Here is an 8,480-nt window from a genome sequence, read left to right on the forward strand (position 1 = left end):
AAAAGACTGGGTAAAGCAGGTAGAGGGCTTTATTTCAAACTAGTGAAAGAATACCTTGGATTTGCAGGAGAGCTTTGTAAGAGTTCAAAAAATGTGAAAAAGAAAACACCCTTTACTTAGCTCCAACATCAATGAAAGATTCAGGAAATAATATTTTTAACCATAAACAAGAAAGTAATTGTGACTAATCTTGAAAAACTTAGAAACTCCATGACATAAACAACTTAAGTCTATTTAGCCAGAATAATAATCTAATGGAATTCTATGCCTTCATCAGAAAGGATTAAATTTGATTATAAGACCAGATCCAGGTTCTAACATCTGCTACCTCTGACCAAATGAAGCAAAGACACAGATTCCATTGACTCTTCAGGTTTTTAATGGCCACTTTTGTAAGGACAAGAGAGAATTACTTCCATTTATGTCTAAAAATCAGTAGTCTTACATATCTTTACTATTTCAAAATATACTTCTTTTTCTTCTACTTTTCTGCTGTAATGCACTAAAGCTTCCTGAATATCATCTTTTTATAAAGTTAAAAATGAGAATGCATTAATGCCATTTGAAGACAGGGTTGTAATACTGAATAAACTCCATGATATGGGCAATAAGGAGCACTTATGCTTCTTTCTTATCATATACTATTCTAAGTCCTTTACAAATCATACTCTGATGAACCATTACCTCCATTTTACTAAAAGAGAGAAATAGCATACAGTACCTTGACTTTATCTGATCTGCCATTTGAAGACTTAAAATACCATGCATCACTCTTTAGAATAAGTGGCAAATTTATTCAAATGATCTCAAGCTAGGCCACATTAAAACTACCAGCACAACTATGTTCATTGCAGTGTTATTTACCATAGCTAAGATATGGAACCACCCCAGATGCCCCTCAATAGATGAATAGATCAAGAAAATGTGGTATATATACACAATGGAATGTTATCCTATCAGAAAAAATGACATCTCCTCTTCCGTAAGGAAATGGAAAGACTTGGAAAAAATCATAGTAAGTGAAGTAAGCCAGACCCAAAGAAACATAGGCTCTATATTAGCAGACAACTGTTCAGAGTCCACTCTGAGTCTTTTTATAAAATCATTTGTTTTCTCATTTACTTTCTTACTTTAGAGACGGTGTTATCACATTTTCTTTTTCTGATGTTTTTGGTATGTTTTTTATTGTAAAAATACTGTGCAAGCCAGGCGCTGGTGGCTCATGCCTGTAATCCTAGCTATTCAGGAGGCTGAGATCTGAGGATCTTGGTTCAAAGCCAGCCCAGACAGGAAAATCCATGAGACTCTTATCTCCATTAAACCACTAGAAAACCAGAAGTGGTGCTGTGGCTTAAGCGGTAGAGCGCTCACCTTGAGCTGAAGAGCACAGGGACAGCGCCCAAGCCCAGAGTTCAAGCCCCATGACTGACAAAAAACAAAAACAAAAACACTGTACAGAGGGTTACAGTTACATGCACAAGGTAATGAGTACATATCCTATTGAGCATTGTTGCCTCCTCCTTTGTTTTCCCCATACCATCCTTTCCCTTCCACCTCCACAACTACCCCGCCTCCCAGGGAAATTTGTAAAGTTCATTTTCAGCATAGTGTCTTTTACATCTTATTTTTTTTTCCTGTGGTAGGGCTTGAACTCTGCTCCTGGGTGCTGTCCCTGAGTTCTTCAGCTCAAGGCGAGTACTTCCAGTTTTCTGGTGGTTAATTGGAGATAAGAGTCTCATGGACTTTTCTTCCTGGCCTGGCTTTGAACCGTGATTCTCAGATCTCAGCCTCCTGAATAGCTAGGATCACAGGCGTGAACCACTGGTACCAAGCTTCTTTTCTCTTATCTTTAAAAGAAAAGAACTTGGCTTGCTTCAGCAGAAATATACTAAAATTGAAATGATACAAAGAAGATTAACATGGCCCCTGCACAAAGATTACATGCAAATTTGTGAAGTGTTCCATATTTTTGTTCATTTGTTGCTTTTGTATGTTCTACCTCCATTGTATAATTGCTGTTTTCACTGTATTTGATTCTAGTGCCCTGCATCTTATATATACATTTTTCTAATTTGGGGAGGAGAAGGGAAATAACAAAATACTGAAATAAGGATACAGGTTGACCCATTGTAGCAATGAGATGTAAAAGAAAATATGTTGAAAACGAAACTTTACCATTTTGGGGGAGTGGGAAGGAGGGTTAGGTTAATGGCAGGGCTTTTCAGATACTCTTTTTCAAATTATTTTATTGTAAAGATGCTGTACATAGGTGTTGTCAAACATTGTTACCCCCTCCTTTGTTTTCTCCTACTATCCCTTCCCTCCCCCACTCCTGGCCTCACCAGAAGTTGTAAAGTTCATTTCCAACATAGTTTCTCGTGAATATCATTGTTGCAATGGTAATCCTGTGTCCTTGTTTAAGCATTTTGTTATTTCCCTTCTCATCCCCAAATTATATATATATATATATATATATATATATATATATATATATATATATATATATATGTATCACATACAGTGAGAACAGGGGTTATACCATAGGGGAAGAACATACAAAAGAAAAAAAATCACATAATACATTAAAAACAACAATAAAGAAAAACTACTTGTGTCCATATCCTGAGACTCATTTCATTTAGTATCATCTTATATGGTCCTTATGTACATAGGTTTTGATCTTTTCTGCTCATCTGACAAGATTATCCTAGATGTATACTAATTATTGCAAATAAGGGAAAACATGGGAACTATATTTCTTTGGATCTGGCTTACTTCATTTATGATTTTTTCCAAGTTTTTCTTTTGAAAGATGTCATTCTTTCTGATGGAAGCATGGAATTCCATTCATTATCTTGATCCATTCATGTACTGAGGGATATCTGGGTTGGTTCCAAATCTTAGCTATGGCGAATACTACTGTGATAAACATAGTTGTGCTGGTAGCTTTAGGATGGCCCTGTTTGTGATCTTTTGGGTAAGTGCCCAAAAGTGGGATTGCTGGGTCATAGGGGTACTCTATGTGTAGCCTTTTGAGGAACCTCCATAATGCTTTCCACAGTAGTTGAACAAGTTTACACTCCCACCACCAATGCAGTAGGGTTCCCTTTTTCTACCTCCCCTCCAACATCTATTGTTATTAGATTTCTTGATTATAGCCATTCTACTTGTGTGAGGTGGAATCTCAATGTTGTTTTGATTTGCATTCTTTTTATGGCCAGAGATGTTGAACATATCCTCATGTGTCTATTGGCCAATATTATTTCCTCTTCAGAGAAGTCTCTCTTTAAGTCATTAGTCCACTTATTAATGGAGTGGTTATTCCTTTGAGGATTTGTTGTTGGGGGATTTAATTTTTTTAGTTCCACGTATATTTTAGATATGACCCTTGTCCATTGTATGGCTAGTGAAGATCTTCTCCCAATCTGTGGAGTTTCTGTTAATCTTGCTAGGTCTGTCCTTTGCCATTCAGAATCTCCACAGTTTTATGCAATACCATTTGTCCAACCTTTATTTGATTTGTTGTGTTTCTGGGTCTTTATGAATTTCAACCTGTGCCAAAGAATTTCTAGTTTCTACTAGAGTTTCTCATATTCATTCCTGTAATGTTTTCATGATGCCTGCTTTTACTTCAAGGTCTTTGATCCATTTGAAGTTGATTCTGGTGCAGGGTGATATATAAGGATCTAACTTTAGTTTTTTTACAGGTGAGTAACCAATTTTGCCAGCACCATTTGCTGAAGAGGCTGTCTTTCTTCCATTTTATTGTATTTTTTTTTGGTCTCCTTTCTTGAAGATTAGGTGGCTATAGGTCTATGGGTTCATTCTGGAACTTCAGTTCTATTCTATTGGTCCTCAGGTCTGTTCTTGTGCCCAGTACCAAGCTGTTTTGATTACTATGGCTTTGTAGTAGAGTTTGAAGTTTGGTATTGATAGTCCTCCAGCACAGTTCTTTCTGCTAAGGATTGTTTTCTGCTATTCAGGGTCTTTAAATTTTCTATATGAATTTTTAGATTGCTTCTTCTATTTCATTGAATGAGGTATGGATAGTGATGGGTATTGCATTGAATCTATAGATAGCCTTTGGCAATATTGCCATTTTCAGGATGTTAATCCTCCCAATCTAGGAGCATGGGAGGTTTTTCTAATTCCTTCATTCTGTTTTAATTTCCTTTTTCAGGTTTTTAAAGTTTTCATGATAGAGATACTTCAGTTCTTTAGGAATGTTTCATGGATCCCTAGTTTCTCCAGAGCTTTCACCATAAAGGGGTATTGGATTTGTCAACTTTTTTTTTTCTGTGTCTATTGAGATAATCATGTGGTTCTTATCCTTTTACTTGTTGATGTGATGAATTATATTAATTGATATGTGTATATTAAACCAGCTTTGCATCACTGTAATGAATTCTGTTTTATCATGGTATATAATTTTTTGATGAGTTGTTGAAGTCCATTGGCCAGAATTTTGTTAAGAAGTTTTGAATTGATGTTCATAAAGAAATAGGTCTATAATAATCTTTCTTGGACGAGTCCCTGTATGGTTTTGGGATGAGGGTTATGATGGCTTTATAGATTTTGGTAGTAAATTTTCACTTTTAATTTTATTGAAGAGCTCAAGGAGTATTGGTATGAGTTCTGCTTTGAAGGCCTTGTAGACTTCAGCTGTAAATCCATCTTGTCCTGGACTTTTCTTGGATGGGAGCTCTCTTATTGCTGTTTTTATTTTGATGCTTGATATGGGTCTGTTAAGTTGGCTTAAAACATCTTGGTTTAGTTTGAGCACATCAATATTTGCTGGAAATTTTCATTACTTCCAGAGTCTTAAATTTGTTAGCATAAAGGTTTGAGAAGTATTCCCTTATAATGTTCCTGCCAAGACTGGACTTGAACTTCAATCTTCAGATCTCAGCCTCCTGAGTAGCAAGTATTACAGGCATAAGCTAATGGTGTCTACCTTTTCATAATACTCACTTCAGAATTGGAGCTCTGTTTTATTTTAGCTAGATATTCTAGTTATTCATTATTAAAAATATGCATGCTTAATGTTAAGTTACTAATTATTGGTCTTTTATTCTTTTTTAGGCATAAACCTAGACTACATATTTAAAACAAATTAATACAGGCCATATATTTAGTACACATTTCAAAAAACTAAGTAATTAACTAATTTGCCTTAACCCAAAATTTAACATTATAGTCTCAGGGGAATCATGCCATTTTTGTTACTGATAATAGGATTACTAAAATTAGTTTAAGAGATTTTCTTCTTTCCCCTTAATCCTTATAGAACCAATTATCATACTTCAAACTCACATGGAGATAAAGTTCATTTGCATGACTATACTTTGTGTTCATATAAAATTATGATTATTAGTTTTCCTTTTCTTTAAATAATTTGGGCCTACTGATTACATTCAAATTTGTTACCTAATATAAATTGGCATAATTCATAGATATTACATATGAAAGAACTATAAAATAGCTCTGTTCTTTCTACTCATTCTATTCCTATATATACAAATTAAATGCATAGTTTTCAATTCATAAGGAATAGTTTTAATTATTTATTTAAAAACTATGATTTGATGAAATGTGCCTATGTTGATATTCAATCCCAACTTCTTGGACAATGCACTATTAAAATATTTTTCTTCATTATATTTTTTCTTTCAAAAAGAAAGTCTAGAGATGCATTGGTTATGGTTTATATGGATGCATAAATTATACCAATTACCTAAAAATAATATCCATTATTTTGAAAGTAGGATTAATGTGTGCAACAGTAATTTTTAGTGACTGTAATATAGTCAATTCCATGCAGGTTCAAATTATGGAAGTTCAGGCCTATTGTATACAGTATAATTACATTTGAGTAGTTTTATAGTCCTAAACTCTATGTATTGTAAGAATTACCTTGCTCGTGTAACTGTAACTCCTTTGTACAGCATTTTCACAATTAAAAACATACAAAAAAAGAATTCATGGATTTATCTCAGTGATGGTCTCCTTGGAACCAAATACCCATGGAAATTTCTGCTGTAACCTCAAAAAAAAAAGTATCATAAAAGAGTCTTTATTCAATTTCCTACATGGGAAGCAGCTAATGTTTTTCTTTTTATTCTTTGCTACTTTAACCCTGCAATACTAAAATAAACCTTTGCTAAAACTTAATAAAAAGCTAATGAAATCAGAGGGTAAACAATATTGCCTGCTTTTAATGTTACAAAATAAAAAGACTCAGTGGAACAAGTAAGAGGGAACAAACATGGTCTATATCATTTTCCCCAGCTCAGTCTGGAGTTGGGTATTGAGAGAGTTGTCCCCCTCTGGACTTGGAAGATAGCACTAAGTCACGGTCTTAGATTTAAATGGTAGTACCAGGCACTCCATAGTGCAGCACACAGTGCCAGAAACAACCCAATGATGCACATTACTACACCCAAACCCTCAACAAAAGGAACTGGCATTAGCGGAAGAACAAAACACAGAGTAATGTAAAACTCACCAGCAAAGGGAACCATAAAAATATGTTAGTGATGTTCTAATATTTCAAGCATGCTGTTTAAACCATTCAAATTATACCAAATATTTGGTATAAGCACTAAAAACAAAAACAAAACAAACAGAATAATAACTACATTAATATGTTGAGACAGGCAAGATAGAAAGACATAAAATGGGAAAAATCATAATATGGAAGTGGAGAAAAAGTGACGGTTTTTCCTCTTTTGTCTCCTGTTCCTTATAATTATACAGAGTTAGAATAATTTAAACACAGTAGCTGTGCACCAGTGGCTCACACCTGTAATCCTAGCTATTCAGGTGGTGGAAATCCTAGGATCACAGTTGGAACCCAGCCTGGGCAGGAGAGTCTGTGAGACTCAAATCTCTAATAAAATAGAAAAGGCTGGGCACCAGTGGCTCACACCTGTAATCTTAGCTACTTAGGAGGCTGAGATCTGAGGGTCATGTTTCAAAGCCAGCCCAGGCAGCAATGTCCCCTTGTGAGTCTTTCTCCAACTAACCACCAGAAAACCGGAAGTGGCACTATAGCTCAAGAGATAGAACACGAGCCTTGAACTGAAGAGCTGAGGGACAGAGCCCAGGCCCAGAGTTAAAGCCCTATGACCTACCAAAAAACAAAATTCAAAAAATGCCAGAAGTAGTGTTGTGGTTCAAGGGGTAGAGCAGAAGTAGTTCAGGGATAGCACCTAGTCCTGAGTTCAAGTCTCAGGACCAGAACCACCACCACCACCAAGAACAACAAAACATCAACAGTTATAGTATTATAATAAAACTTTTGGTAGCCTCTATCTTAATTAGGAAGAAACCAAAAAATCTATTTAAAAAAACAACAATATATATAGTAAGCAAGGAATCAAAATTCACTAATATGGTAAATAATCACAAAATGATCATAAGAGCAACTTTAATGCAGCTACAGAAAAGGAAGGGACCACAACAAAACTATGATATTTAACAATATTACCTTGAATCCCAAGTCTTTCAATTCCAAATTGAAAAATTTATTTTGATTGAATAGATTCAAACATCAAGTTTCTTTACAAAAGTCCATGTTCTGTACAAGTAACACACAGTGAAACTAGGCAAATGGAGTAAGATAAGACAAATAAAAGGCAACCAAAGGAAAACAGGCATATCCATACTTATATCAGATAAAGTGGATTTAAGTCAAAAGCCTTGAACACAGGCAAGGAAAGTCATTATATAATGATAAAAGTCAATTGAGCAAGAGGAAAGAAATTACAACTATAAATTAACTCACTATCATAGCAGCCAAATATATAAGAAAATATTAATGGATGTAAAGAGATAGTCTGTAGTGCAATAACAGTAATAATTGGGGAATTTATCACTTCACTTTCAGCAATGAACAGATTCATCCAGACAGAAATTCAACAAAGAAACAGTACAGTTCAGTAATTGTTGGGTAAAAGCATTTCAGTTTTAACAAATATAAAATTATTGATCAAGTTTCATGGGAAAGGATAAAGTCTGTATACTTACAATGTTTGCTTTCTTTCTTGGTTGCATTATCTAAATGCTTGTCTTTCCATTATTAGCTTCCCTCTTAAGGCTTCTATGTTGTCTCTTCAATGAACACAGTGAAGCAAAGTTAATTCTCTAGTAATACTAGCATAGGACTGAGAATGAGTGTCATTGACCTTTTTAGGTTACAGGGCTCTCTGTGTGTCCAATGTGTGGCCAAGATATTGATATATCCTGGATGTGTAGCTCAACTTTTCCTTCAGACTTGGTATACGTTGCAGTAGTAAGCACCCGATTATCCTCAAAGCAGTGCTTCAGGTCAATCATGTATGAATTACACACATAGAGAGGGAAGAAGACAATCCCTGTGAGAATCTTAGTGGTTCCTACCAACAGAATTGATAAGGGGTGATAGATACTTAGATTCACTAATGTTGATAAAAATATATAGCATGGAATGTCTTCATCTT

At 34.9% G+C, this 8,480-nt stretch overlaps 1 non-coding gene across 1 annotated transcript; it reads left to right on the forward strand.

Moving 5' to 3' along the window:
- The first annotated feature begins 1,867 nt into the window (after nt 1–1,867).
- LOC138834749 (U6 spliceosomal RNA) lies at nt 1,868–1,971 on the forward strand. Its single transcript, XR_011374250.1, has one exon. It is a non-coding gene; the product is annotated as a U6 spliceosomal RNA (small nuclear RNA).
- The last annotated feature ends 6,509 nt before the right edge of the window (nt 1,972–8,480 follow it).

Source organism: Dipodomys merriami, unplaced genomic scaffold (genome assembly GCF_024711535.1).
Source record: "Dipodomys merriami isolate MVZ:Mamm:240054 unplaced genomic scaffold, mDipMer1.0.p SCAF_1, whole genome shotgun sequence".
NCBI lineage: Eukaryota > Metazoa > Chordata > Mammalia > Rodentia > Heteromyidae > Dipodomys > Dipodomys merriami.